The sequence below is a fragment of the Oxyura jamaicensis genome (assembly GCF_011077185.1).
Source record: "Oxyura jamaicensis isolate SHBP4307 breed ruddy duck chromosome 7 unlocalized genomic scaffold, BPBGC_Ojam_1.0 oxy7_random_OJ106596, whole genome shotgun sequence".
Lineage (NCBI taxonomy): Eukaryota > Metazoa > Chordata > Aves > Anseriformes > Anatidae > Oxyura > Oxyura jamaicensis.
This window is the reverse complement of record NW_023304089.1, coordinates 1-13,035: the sequence shown is the minus strand read 5'-3', so window position 1 is coordinate 13,035 and position 13,035 is coordinate 1. Positions and strand designations below refer to the sequence as shown.

At 54.7% G+C, this 13,035-nt stretch overlaps 2 long non-coding RNA genes across 4 annotated transcripts; one reads left to right on the top strand and one right to left on the bottom strand.

Moving 5' to 3' along the window:
- The first annotated feature begins 593 nt into the window (after positions 1-593).
- LOC118157619 lies at positions 594-9,686 on the top strand. 3 transcript variants are annotated; one of them, XR_004746694.1, is made up of 3 exons: positions 594-747; positions 3,452-3,589; positions 9,566-9,686. It is a non-coding gene; the product is annotated as an uncharacterized LOC118157619 (long non-coding RNA). The 3 variants fall into 3 exon arrangements; XR_004746693.1 differs by lacking the exon at positions 9,566-9,686 and adding an exon at positions 6,034-6,284; XR_004746695.1 differs by lacking the exon at positions 9,566-9,686 and adding an exon at positions 4,384-4,570.
- On the bottom strand, positions 9,460-11,997 carry LOC118157621. The gene is made up of 2 exons (XR_004746696.1): positions 11,904-11,997; positions 9,460-9,799 (listed from the first exon to the last, which is right to left on the bottom strand). It is a non-coding gene; the product is annotated as an uncharacterized LOC118157621 (long non-coding RNA).
- Positions 11,998-13,035: the final 1,038 nt, after the last annotated feature.

Genomic DNA, 13,035 nt, shown 5'->3' with positions numbered 1-13,035 from the left:
GGGGGGGAGTAGGGATGCACCGCAGGGAGGGGGGGATGCAGCCTGAGGGGTAAAGACGCACCCCTAGGGGGTACAGGATAAACCCCCGGGGGGTAAAGGATGAACCCCTGGGGTTAAAGGATGCACCCCGGGGGGGGTCAGGGGATGCACCCCAAATTGGAGGGGGGTAGAAGATGCAGCCGGGGGGGGCCGATGCCGCATCCCCCCGCGGGGCAGGGGCTGCGGGGGGGCCGCGGGGCGCGGAGCGGCGCGGAGCGGGGCGGGGGGCGGGCGCGGGGCGGGGGGCGGGCGGGAGGAGGTGGAATTGCATTTGTGCCGCTAAAGCCCTTCGCGGAGACTTCAAGGTATAATCTATCCCAGATCCTTTCCCAGAGAGAAACTTGGCGATCACGTTTCCACATGATGCTCACGTTTGGTGCTCTTCAATTATCCCTCCCCACAAAGATAGGTGGCGTGTGTTTCAGGGTCTCTCCTCTCGCTCCTACAGAAAAGAAAAAGAAAAAAATGTCATTAGAAGAGGCGTAACACGTCAGTCCGTCCCCAGGTTTGTGTTTCCTGGAGTGGCAGAAAGAGATCAGTCCTAACCTGCCCAGCAGGAATAACGGTCCTTCCGACAACTCTTTGCAAGGCTTTTTACAATTTCTCCAGGAGCTGCATCTCCCTTCACCTTTTCTCCTCCACTTCGCGGCTTCTTCATGCTTTTGCTTCTCACCATTTCTGGCCAAAACTACAACCAAGACTTCGCAGGTAGGTTGGGAATTTAATTCCGTTTTCCTCCTTTTTTTTTTTTTTTTTCCTCCCCTTCTTTTTCCTCCCACCACCTCGCGCTCTAGCGGGCTTCTTCAATTTCGATAGCGTTTGATTATTTTTATTTTTTATTTTATTTTATTTTTTTTAAGCGTGCTGGCTTCACCCTGCCTTGCTCAGACTTGGGGCGAAAATCTCCCCCCCCCCCCCTGTGTTTTTTTTTTTTATTTTTAACCGAAACCCGAAGTCACTCCGGCTCCTGCTCCGGGAAGGGGCGAGCGGGGTCCGGGAGCTGGGGGCTGCCCCCCCACACACCCCCCCCCGCTACCTGTCACCAGGTACGGGAGGCGCCTTGCGCACCTCGCAGCAGCCAAAGTTTTAGCGCCGGGGAGGCACCTCGTCTTTCCGCAAAAAGGCGAAATCAAAGGCTGGGGATTTAAAATAAAAGCCACCCGGCCGCCTCCTGGTCCTTTTTTTTTTCTTGTAGGGTTCCCTCCGGAGCCCCAAAGTTTGCAGGTACCTGTTAATGGTAACGCCGAGCCGGCGCGGCCGGGCACCGCTGGAGCCCCAGCCCGGGGCAGGGCTCCCGGCGAGGATGTGTTTCCCCAACCAGAAAGTTTGCTGTTTTGTCTGCTTACTTAGTTTCATTTCTTTATTTTATTTTGCGAAGCTGGGTGAAGTAACACCTTAGCTTCTGGGATCCTAAAGCAAGAAGTGAAAGTACTGACTGGAACTTAAAAGTCGTTTACCAAAAAGCGAAAAAAAAAAATATTAAAATTAAAAAAATGGCTAGCCAGCTGTCTGGGAAGAAAAGTGTTGCCGAGATCTGCAGGTTTCAAATTATTGACAACTTTTGGGGGGAGGCTGAAGAGCAGGGGAGATAGCGAAATGCATTTAAAACAATTCTCCATTGGGCGTTTTGCATGAGAACGCCACTCGCCGAGGAAGGCTCAGAGCCTCGCTCGCCTCGGCTCCTGTCCTCCCCACTCTGCTGCATCCCGTGTCAGACCTGCCCCGGTGATGCCAGCCTTGCCCACTCCAGAATCGGGAAAAACTGGCAAATCCTAAACTTTCTGGCGCATTTCTCAGCCTCTCCCTGCCTCGGCCGCATGCATCCACATCCAGAGAGCTCGCAATCCTCCCTGCCCAGGCGCAATCCCAGGCAGGAGAGTGTGAGTAAACATGCTGACCCCGCACACACACACTCTCAATATTCCCTTCCTCTTACCTGCTCGGGGATTTTTTTAGCCAGGCAGGTTTTATAACCGCAAAGGTCTGAACAGAGAGTTCAGACGGAATAAAAGACCCAGCAGCAACACACTTCCCTGCTCAGTCCTGGTGTGAAGCCCCAGCAAAGTCAGAAGACAAGGGAATAATAATAAATAGAAAAGCCCACTTTGCTGGGAAACAAAAAAAAAAATGGTGAGGCAGGTAATCATTTATTTTATTGTATTTTTCTACATTTTGTACAAAACTCCCAGTGCAGGGGCAGACAATAGATGCGAGGGCGAGGAGGGGGAATCCTGCTCAGGAGAGCAAGGGTTAATTGCCCTTGTTTTACAGTTTGCATCTGTTACATCTTTTATAGCCCCCTGTTTAAACTAATCCTCAAGTCAAAGCATCTTTAAAGCTACAGCATCTTCCTCGGGGTGGACTGAGTTTCAGGAGCGTTCTTGCAGCAAAGCAAAGGCTCCAGTGACAGATAGAGGCTCCTGCACAGCCGGGCACGCACAGTAGGTCCCAAAGTTTACAAGTTAAAACACACACACCCAGCCTGAGAGCCTGAAAACTCTGACAGCGGTAGTTTTGATTTCTGTTTCTTTTCTGGGGAAAGAAGAAGAAGAAGAAAAAAAAAAAATGACACTCTGAAGCTTTGTTTAAGTAAGGGGCAGGGGAAACCCTGAATATTGTCAAACTGACTAAAAAGGTGACAGAGGTTTATAATTACCCCGCTCATTGTTAGGGGGAGGGGGAGGTCTCCGCGCTGTGCTTTACCCCAAAAGGACAGGGGAGAGCCATGTTGCCCTCCGCTCTTATCGCTTCCCCGGGGTGCACTTTGGCAAAAAAATAATAAAAATAATAAAAATAGAATAAATAAAATAAAGGCAGGGGCAGCAGCAGAGAAGGCTAGCATTTCGTGCGCAAACAAGTCCTAATGTCAAATTAAAGTACTTTTAGGAGGAAACGGTCCGCCTAGCATTGAGTCAGGCAGCCTACTGTAAAAGCTGTGCTTCTCCTCATATACGGTCATGAGTTATGACTCATTTGAGATGTAATTCTGGGCTCTCTCTGATCTGCTTTGCTGGTGCAACACACACACACACACACACACACACGCACACACACACACGCACCCGCACACGCGCGCACACGCACCCCGGGAGCGAGCGGGAGCCACACGCACACGCACACACCCGCACGCAGGGGCACGCACCAAAAAGAAAGCGAGCAAAAAGAAAGCAAAAAGAGAAAGAAAGAAAGAGAGAAAGAAAGAGAAAGAAAGAGAGCGAGAAGGCAATCTGCCCGGCTGGGGAGCGAGGGGGGAGCCCGCTCCGTCTGCGTCCCACCTCCCCCGGCACGGCAAGCCTCGCCGTGTGCGTGGATGGGTTCTTTTGCGGGTGCAAATTCGGGTCCCCGTTGGCGCCCTGCGTTTAAATGGGATATACCAATGCCCACATTGTTGCTGTGTTTGGTTGTTACATAGAGTCTGCGTGCTGCTGAATCAGGGAGTCGAGTCCATGCGAACTGCCATCTGATCCACTCTTATCAATGAAGCAGCAGATCATGGCGGATGGCCCCAGGTGTAAGAGGCGAAAACAAGCCAACCCCCGGAGGAAAAACGGTAAGCAGCCCCCCGAGCAAACTTTTCCGGCCGGGCGGACAAGCCCCGGGGGGGGTGGCGGTGGTGAGGGGGGGGGGGCGGGCGGGCCCAAGGGGGGGGGGGGGGCACGGCGCAAAAGCGGGGGAGGCAGCGGCGGAGCCCGGAGCGGGGCGTCCCGCGGAGGCTGCGCGGCCGCGGAGGCTGCGGGGCTCCGGTGATGTTGGTGGGGGGGACTTGGGGAGGCATCGGGGTGCCGGGGGGAGGGGGCAGGGGGGCGCGCAGCGTGCCCCCGCCGCGCCCCAAAGTTTGTTGCGCGGGCGCGGAGCGGGCGCGCCCCTGCCCCGCGGCGGAGGGGAGGCGGCGGCCGGGGGCTGGAGGGGCCGGGGGGGGCGCCGAGAGGAGCGGAGAGGAGCGGAATGGGGCCGAGAGGAGCGGAGGGGGCGCGGAGAGGTGCGCAGGGGGGCGGCCAGGGAGCCGCCGGCCCTGGGAAAAAGCCGGCACCGTGAGAACCCCGGGGCGCGCCGGCACCGGGCAGCGCCTCTCGCTCGGGCTCGGCGGAGGCTCCGCAAGGAAACTTCCTCCCCGGTAACCGGTAACCGGCCCCACGAGGTCGGGGGGTGGGGGGGGGCTCCGGGCCGCGCTCGCCCTCGCCCCCCTGCCCCGGAGGCTGCGGGGGGCCGGGGGGCGGTGGGACGCGGTGCTCCGCTCCGAGCCCCCCTCGGGAGGCTGGCACGGGTGCGGGGCTCTGTGTGCGCGCCTCCCCGAGTGCCTCCCCGGGGGGGTTTTTTTCCCCCTTCTCCCCCCCCGGCCGACAGCCGCTGCCCCCTCCCGCAGCCCCTCGCACGGCCGGGCCGGCCCCGCTCGCAACAACTTTCCTCCCCTCCGAGGAGCCGGGGGAAAGGAAGATGTTTTGTGCGAACCTGAACCCGCTCGCTTAGGGCTCGGCTACTTCTTTTAAGTGGAGAGGTGGAGGTGGGGGTGGGAAACGGGGGGGGGGGGGGGCCCCGAAAAAAAAAAAAAAAAAAAAAAAAAAAAAAAAAAAAAAGGGGGGGAAATTGTTTATAAAAACAAAATCCTCCCCCCCCCCCCCTTCCCTCTCTCTCTCTAGGTTGTGAGTGTGTGCGAGTGTGTGTGTGTGTGTGTGTGTGTGTGTGTGTGTGTGTGTCTTTTTCTTGTTGTGGTGGAGGCGTCGAGCCATATGGGGGAGTGATAGAGGAATTTTAGTCAGAAACTGTTCGCTGTGTTACACTGGCTTTTCCCTTTGTGTTGTCTTTGATCTATTTGCTTGGCTTAGTATTACAAAAAACCCCAACTAAAATAATATATTCCGAGCAGCTTCCCAAGGATCCGTTCCTTGTTATCTTTTTTTAAAGTCTCTCCCCCTCCACCACCACCCTTTACTCTTGTGTCTGTCATTATTTAAGGTGGTCCTCACAGAGGAGACCTCCCCTTCCCCTCATCTCTGGGTAATTTAGTAGACATTAAAATTACACGTAATGTTTCCCTCTCCTCTCTTGTGTTTCCTCTGTTCTTTTTATTAAATGTTGGTTATTGATTTTCTAAAATCAATGTCTGTTGTGGGGCTTTTTTCCCCTTACAAGTATCTAAAGCACGTTGCTGATCAACTGGATAACAAAAGCTTTGTGTCAAGTAGCCTTTTTTCTTATGTTAAACAGTCATTTTTGAGAGAAAAAGAGAATGAGATTTAAAGCAACGCATCCAGAAGTGCTCTTTTGCAGGAAAGAATATTCTGAGTGTTTGAGGGGGGTTTATTCTTCTGCTTTCGCCTCCTCGCCTTTTAACACAAGCTTATTAGTTTAGCGTGTTAAACCCATCACATGCTCCGTGCTGAGGGATGCGCCCGTGTGTCTGATATTTTCTCCCCCCGATCCGAGTGGAGAAACAGAAATGAAAGGGCCGGGCGCCCGCGTTTGGGTAGGGCACCCCGCCGCAGCCTCTGCCCCCTGCCCTTGCGCGCAGGGCTTGGGGAGGACGCGCGGCCCGGAGTGGCACAGGCTCCTGCCTCCCTTCGCCTCGGGGCTTTTCACCCCAAGTGCTCTAACTTGGGAAGCCGCCCCCAGCTCGGGAGCCGCAAGTTGAATTGCGATTTTGGAAGGTGACCACCGAAAGAGCCCGCAAACTTCAGCTCAAGTGTGCGCGCTGGCTGCGCGAAGGTCTAACTTGTGCACCGGCAGCCTCTTGCTCTGGCCAGGGCAGGGGGGGAAAGGCTCCACTTTCTGCCTGTCCCCTCAATTTTTTTTTATTATTATTTTTTATTTTTGTCTTTGTGCCCCAGAATTTGGTTGTCTCATTTATTTCCGAGTGAGAAACGTCCTGGTTTTGAGAAGCAGGTAGACGAGCGAGGGTGGGTTTTGGTGGTGGTGGTGTTGGGTTTTGGTGGTTTTGGTGTTGGGTTGTGTTTTTTTTTTCTTTTCTTTTCTTTTCATTTTCTCTTTCTCGACAAGCGCGTATCCAGTGCCTTTCCCGTTGGGAATTGGCCAGGATTTATCTGGACTGAGTGGATTTTTGCTTCTTCCCTGGATTCGTGGAAAAGATGTCACTTCTGAGCTTGTGTCTTTGCTGATAACACCAGAAACGGTGATGCTTATCGAAATCAGACAGGAATTCCTTAGAAACGCGGCAGGACCAAACTAAAAATTAAAAACACATAAAAAATAAATAAATAAACCACCAAAACTAGATGGCCATCGAGGAAGCCAGAGTGGCGTGAGTGCAGTCGGCCCCGAATTGCAGGGGGGGGGGGACCCCGCGGGATCTCCCGGCCGCCGCTCCGGGTGCGCGCCCGGCGGCGTGTGCGGGGCTGGGCAGGGCTCGGCTCGGCTCGGCTCAGATAACGGGGCCGGCTGCGATCGCGGCGCCGAGCGGGGGAGAAAGCCGGAGGGGGGGGGGGAACGGAGGGGGGGCGAGATAACGGCACGGCAGGGGGCTGAGAGGCTGGGGGGGGCAGCAGGGCAGGAAGGCGCCCCCCCCCCCCCCCCCCCCCCGCGGGGGGGGGGGGGGGAATGGGCGCCCCCCCCAAGTGGGGTGGGGGGGATTTGGGGTTGAGGGGGGAGCCGGGGGGAGGCAGCCCAGGAATGCGGCGGCGCCCCGGGAAGTTGGGTCAGATGATTCCCGGCGCCTGACTCACTTCGCGGCACTTTCACTCGGGAGAAGTGGCGGCGGAGCAGGAGGAGGAGGAGGCGGAGGAGGAGGAGGAGGAGGAGGAGGGAGATGGTGGAGGAGGAGGAGGAGAGGGCAGCGAGCCCCCTTTCCGCCCCGCTCCGCACGGGCGCCCCGCGGAGGCGGGGGTGCGCAGCCGGCGGCGCGGGGATGCGCGGAGAGGGGCGGCGGGGTCCCCGCTCCCTGCCCTGCCCTGCCCTGCCCTGCCCCTCTCCTTCTTAGGCCAGTGTATTTTTTTTCCCCTGACCCCCCCTCAAAAAAAAAATTAAAATCCCCTGGAAGGAGGGGAAAGGGGGAGGGGGGAAAGTTGGAGCTAATTTACTCCAAAGTTTCAGTAAACAGCTCCCTTTGATTCCTTTGCCATCTCGCTTCCAGTTGCAAAGAAAAGGGAGAAAGTTCACTGCTTTCAGGGCGTCTGAGCCGAGCAAAGCCCGCAGCAGCCGAGCGGCCGCGGTCACAGTGCCCGGAGCCTCTCCCCAAAAGACACCCAGCCTCCTTTAGGGCATGTGGGAAAGGGGGGAAACCCACTTCACTTCCCACTTGCCAAAGAGAAAAACGAGCCCGGCTGCTGCCTTTAGCGAGTGGGAAGCGAGGTTCGCCTTCCCAGCCGGGAGAAGTTTGGAGGCAGCCCGGGGGAGGCTGGCGAGGCAGCGGGGAGGCTGCCTGTCGCGACATTCAGGTGGCGCAAGCTGGGGAAGACACCTGGGAGCGCTGCCTTGCCTCGGCACCTTGCCGGGGGGACGAATCCGTTGCGAGCAGATTGCTCGGGAGAGCGGCTTCCCCGGGTGGGAATAAAATGCTCTCCGTCGAGGGAAGCACCTGGAGATAGGTATTTAAAAATCGAGGGGCAAAATGCGGGCAGGGCGCAGCGCATCCCCCGCTGCACCGCTCCGAGCACCGTGGTGGCCGGAGCGAGCCGTGGCAGGGAGCAGAGGAGGCTGCTTTCCGTGGCAGGGTTGATCTATTCGTTTTATTCGGAGTTTGGAGAGAAGCAGGGAATTGGGAGATTAGCGCCCGCTTCGCCGTTTGCCATTCGTGACGGTGCTGCGCTCACTGGGCTCCGCTTATTGCACGCGAGGAAAGTTTTGGGGGGGACCTCTGATTGCTGTGAGAAAATACACTTGGTGCCTGGCAAAGCCACATAGGAAAATTAAAAAATAAAAATAATAATTAAAAAAAATGAAACAGTTACAAGTTAATTATTGATAACGATACGAAGCCAACAGCCCAAGGTAGGGAAAATAGATGGAAGAGCGAGATGCAGGCTCAGGACAGGCTGGTAATATCGCCCAAGAAAAATGTGTGTCTCCCTTTAGAGTGGAAGGCAGGGTGTTGATTCTTTTACAGCAGCCCCACATTCATTCCAAGAAATAGGAAATTCTTCGCCTCCCAACAGTTTTTGGCATCTGCATTATCCCAGTGCTTTTAAGGTGCATTTTCCCCTCTGTGAAAGAGAACTCTTTGTCCTTTTTTCTCCAAGACCATGGCTTCCCAAGGTAGACACTATTTTGTGCCTGTCACATAGAAAGGGAGTGCAGGTTTGCAGTGCTCACAGACAATTGATTGTCTGCCCTAATGTGTTTCATTTACATGTTTATAACGTCAATAGTGCTGGGGTGTCCACTGTACCATTCATTCCAGCATTCCCACAAGGGTGCAATTGTCTGAATGGCCAAGTCAGACACCTTTTTGATTGCTCTTTAGTTGTCTTTTTAGAGTACGGAGAAAAAGGAGAGAAATCTGTGAGGCAGAAACACTAGTTGAAAATATTTCAGAATTAAACGTCACCATTAAAGCAGATGTGAGCATTAGACAAACAAGATATTTTAACTAAGGCTCTGGAGGTGTAAACAAATTCAGAACAGAGGGGATGGTTACTGCACGCTGCATCCAGTCTTGCTCCTTAATTTTTAAGCTCCTTTTTTTTTTTTCATGTTTTGTGGTTTTCATTTTCATTTCAGCCTCTGTACATGCAGCCACCTCCTAACTCTTTGTATGCTTAGCTGTAATTTGCGATTTTTTCCCTGTGTATTTACATATCTCTGTTTATGCCAACAGCGTCAGCTAACCGCTTGGAAAGTCTAGTGAGAGAATATTCAGGCTGCGAGAAGCGTAAACTTAAAAAATTAAAATAAAAAAGTAAGACCCAAATATTGCTTGATTAAGCATTTTTAATGAAAAAAAGAAAGGACAATGCCTGGACTTCTTGAGGCAGTTTAACTCAAATAGCTGTGTACCAACTTCTTAGGGCTGCGGCTGCCGTCCTCTTACGCTGCGAGCTTTCAGCAAAGTGCTCCTAGGAGTTGCAAAGTCCCTAAAAGCTCGGTTTTTAAGGTGTGCTGTGCTGTTTGGATACGCCACACTGTCCTTCAGCACAGAAGCTGCTTTCTGAGGGAGGCGAGAAACGACTGCCTGCGTTTCGTACCCGAATAACTGAGCCTCGCAGATGCAGAGGGATCTGTGCATGCGTGTGCACCCACCTAGGCGTGCGGGGAGAGAGGCTGTGCGCACACCCAGCACATGCAGGTCCGCCTAAAAATAACGGCTCGCCTTTCAGACGAGCTCCTTTCCCCCTAAAAATTATGACGGTACAATTAACACGACTTGACCTGCTCCGTCCACGGGCCAGAAAGGGAAAAGAGCCCCAAGTCCTGGGGAGGTAAAGCGAGGGAAAAGTTTTGTGTTTTTTGTTGTTGTTGTTGTTGTTGTTGTTGTTGTTTTTCTTCCCTCCCCTCTCTATAATTTTTGTTGTAATTTTTTAAAAATGCCTGTTTGTGGAGGGATTTTTTTATTATTATTTTTTTTTGTGCCTACCAGGGAAGACACACACAGTAGATGCACCGTTAGCTGAACCCCTGACACGGCGGTCTTTTGAATGCCTTAGGTATGATTTCACTTTCGCTCACATCAATGCTGACCTGAATGCCTTTCATATCTGATCCGCTGTGTCTCTCCCAGTAAACATCCCCTGAGGGGAGAACAAAGAAAGGAGCTCTTCTTCTTCTTAATCACAATTCAGCCCATTCACCGCCGGCAGGCTACATTTGCATTCTGCAACAGAAAGCCAAGATGAAAAGAAAAAAAAAAGAGAGTGAGAAGAGGGGGGAAAAAGCAGAAGGGTGGAGGCTGAGTAAAATAACTTAGGTGTTTGTAGCTGTTTGTTGGGCTTCCCCTAGTTACAAGCCTTATATAGATCCTGCTCTACCCAGCCTTGGCTCCTCTGACAGGCAGATAGTGTTACAAGATGGCATGCCTGTACTATTCATGGCCACTCGCTCTAACACTTGAGGTAGAAAGTGTCAGGGAGGGATCAAATTCTACTCCGAGCAGCCTGCTAGAGTTAGGGTCAGGTGTGTGTACTCTCGGCTCTTGACTGCTGCCTATTCTTTTCGTTTAATTACGATTATTGTTTACTCGCCGTGACCTTGGGCAGAGGGGTGGCCGGTGGAGGGGGTGTGGGGGGGGAGGCAGGCTGGGCCACCCCCGGAGGGCTGTGGAAGGGGGAAAAATCCGGCTCCCCAAATTAACGGGGTGTCACGTCTTCCCCGAGGGGCTCCGGGTTGGGGGCATAGGCGGGGGGGGCTCCAGGGGCCGTCATTTTTCTCCCCCATCCCCCGGCTTTGGCCGGCCCACCCCGTCGGGGAAAAGCAGCGAGCTGCGGCCGGCAAGCGGCACCGAGGAGGAGGAGGAGGAAGAGCAGGAAGGCGACCTTCGTGGCACTTCCAGTGGCCAGGCTCCCTGGTGGTCACGTCCACGTCCATTTTTCCCACCGCTCCCCCCCCCCCCCTTATCTCCCCGTCTGCCCGCTCTCCCCCAGCTCTTCTGGGCTTTTCAGAAGCCACTTGGAAAGAGATGGCGAGGTCTTTGGTCGGAGCCACTTTTTTCGCACCAAGAGAAGGTTTATTTATAACCGGATCCCGCTTACTGAAAAGTATTTAAGCCCTTTCAGGCAGAGCTGTCAAAATTTCCCGTGCTGTTTGCCTCTATTTGCAACATGCAAAAAGTCCTATGCAGTTGCTGGTATTGCAATAGCCGGGGTAGCGCAGAAATCTCAAGTGACAAGTTTTCAACTACACCATCTCCTGCCGACCAAACTGTCATTTTTTTTTTTTTTCAGAAACCGCTTTTAAGATCCTCACTTTTTTTTTTTCATTTTTTTTTATTTTTTTTTTTTCCCATCAGCAAATAGATTAAACGTGCTAAAGGAACTTCGGGAGGGAAGAGCAGCTCGAACAATGCGGAGCGGGAGGGATGTCTTATTTTCCTGTAGCTGCTCTGGCAGATCTCACTCAGAAGGAGCACGCTAAGCGAGATGTTACCAGTTGAACAGAAGCATGTGACACAGATTCCTGATTTTTTCCCAGAAGATTTGCAGAATTTACAAAAAGAGATTATCTCTACACCTTCCACCCTCCTAACCACCCCCATGACCCAAGCAGTGGAGGATTTAGGCAGATTTACTTCAGTAAACACCTTTGGACACTTGGGGAAAAGTAGGAGTCTGTTTGCAAAAGCAGGCTTTTGTTAAGTGAGGTGCTGGATAATGCTTTACCCGGCAGCTGTGATATTAACCTCCCCGGCGAGGCTGCAAAGCGCCTTAACTCCTTGCGCGCTGCGCGGCCGCAACCCGCGCAGGTACCGCGCAAGGGGCGCGCAGGCGGGAGGTGCCCGGGGGCAGCCTCGCCTCCTGCCTCTACCCTCCATCCTCCTGCCTCCATCCTCCTGTTTCTTGCCTCTATCCTCCTGCCCGGCCCCAGGGCTGCCAGGGCAGGGGGGCACTGCCACCGTCGCCCCCCGCCCCCCTCCTCCCCCCCCCCCCCCCCCCAGCCCTCGGTTCCCCTCTGTTCCGAGCCCTCTGCTCCAAATTTTTGGCTGCCCCCAGCCTCCCCGGGCAGCTCGGAGGCTCTCCGAAGCAGCCTAATTTTTTATTTATTTATTTTTGGCAGGAGAATAACTTTACAGGTGTTTCTCTTTTTAGCTCCAGCATAAGATTGCCTCGTTTCAGGATTTTTGTTGTCGAGGGTTCTTTTTTTTTTCCCTTTTTTTTTTTTTTTCCCCTTAAAGTGGAGGTGTCGATGTTAGAGCAGCCACAAACGTGTGAGAAAGCAAAGGGTATGAGACGTGACAGAATTAAAGGTGTTTGCTATGCTGTTACCCGTGTGTCAAGCTGCAAGCTCCCTTTGTCGCAGCCTCCCGGAGGATCGCTGGCGCGGATCCTCTCCCCTCCCAGGCGAGGCAGCAGCTCCCGGCCGGGGGGGTCCGTGCGGTGCCCCCGCCGCTGTCGCCTGTCCCCCGCAGCCCCTCGGGGCTCCGACGGGGCGCTCAGCCCCGCACTGCCACCGGGCCAGCACCGCGGCGGCTGGCAGGGAGAGCCGCTTGGCAGGGACGTCATCTGCCAAATCATCCCATAATTACGTTTTATGTTATTTGTATGAATGACCAAGCATGCAGTATTCCTTTTGGAAATCAAAGGAAGGCTTAAAACGCGGGTTTGAATACTTTCAGACCATGGTCAGGTCACAGTTTGGGAGCTGAATTAAACTGATCTCATTTGTGATCTAATTGAGGTTGGCAACAACCTTAGCGGTAGCAATAACACACAAACACACAAATCAAAGAGCAGAATTCAGCAAATCAGATCTTTTGCTCCAATTCTGCCCGCCACTTATTCTCCGGCTGCCAGCGGAGAAGTTAAACTTTGTCCTGCTTCTCGGCGCCGCCGCAAAGCCTCGCATATTTTCGGGGCCGGGGCAGGACACCGGGGCTGCCGAGAGGAGATGGGGGGGGGCGAGCAGGGGAGCGGACACGAGTGGGGTCCCCAACGACCCCCCCGTCACTGGGGGGGGGGGGGGGGGGGGGCACGCGTGGGAGAAGGGAACGAGGGCCGGGGCGCTGCGGGCAGCAGCGAGGCTCCCTCCCTTCTTCCTTCCCTCCCTCCTCCCTCCCTATCTGCGCATCCATCGCTGCGGATTCCAGGAATGCAATTACCAGAGTGGCTGCGAATTGTTGACAAATTTGCCTGGGACCGTCGGGGAGTGAGCTGCGCAGGGGCCGGGGCACGGGGGAGCCCCGACGGGGCGGGGGGAGCGCAGCGCTGGGGACCGGGCACGGCCGGGGGACCCCCGGCGGGGCGAGCAGGGGGCTCCCAGCGACCCCCCCCTCTGCCTCCACGAGCCCTTTGCCGGCTCCCCCGAGCCCCTCACCAAGCCCCGGGGGGGTTCCGTGGCCGCCCCGACGGGGGCCGCCCCCTCCCCAGCGCGGCTCCGCTCGACACACCCTAAACTTGG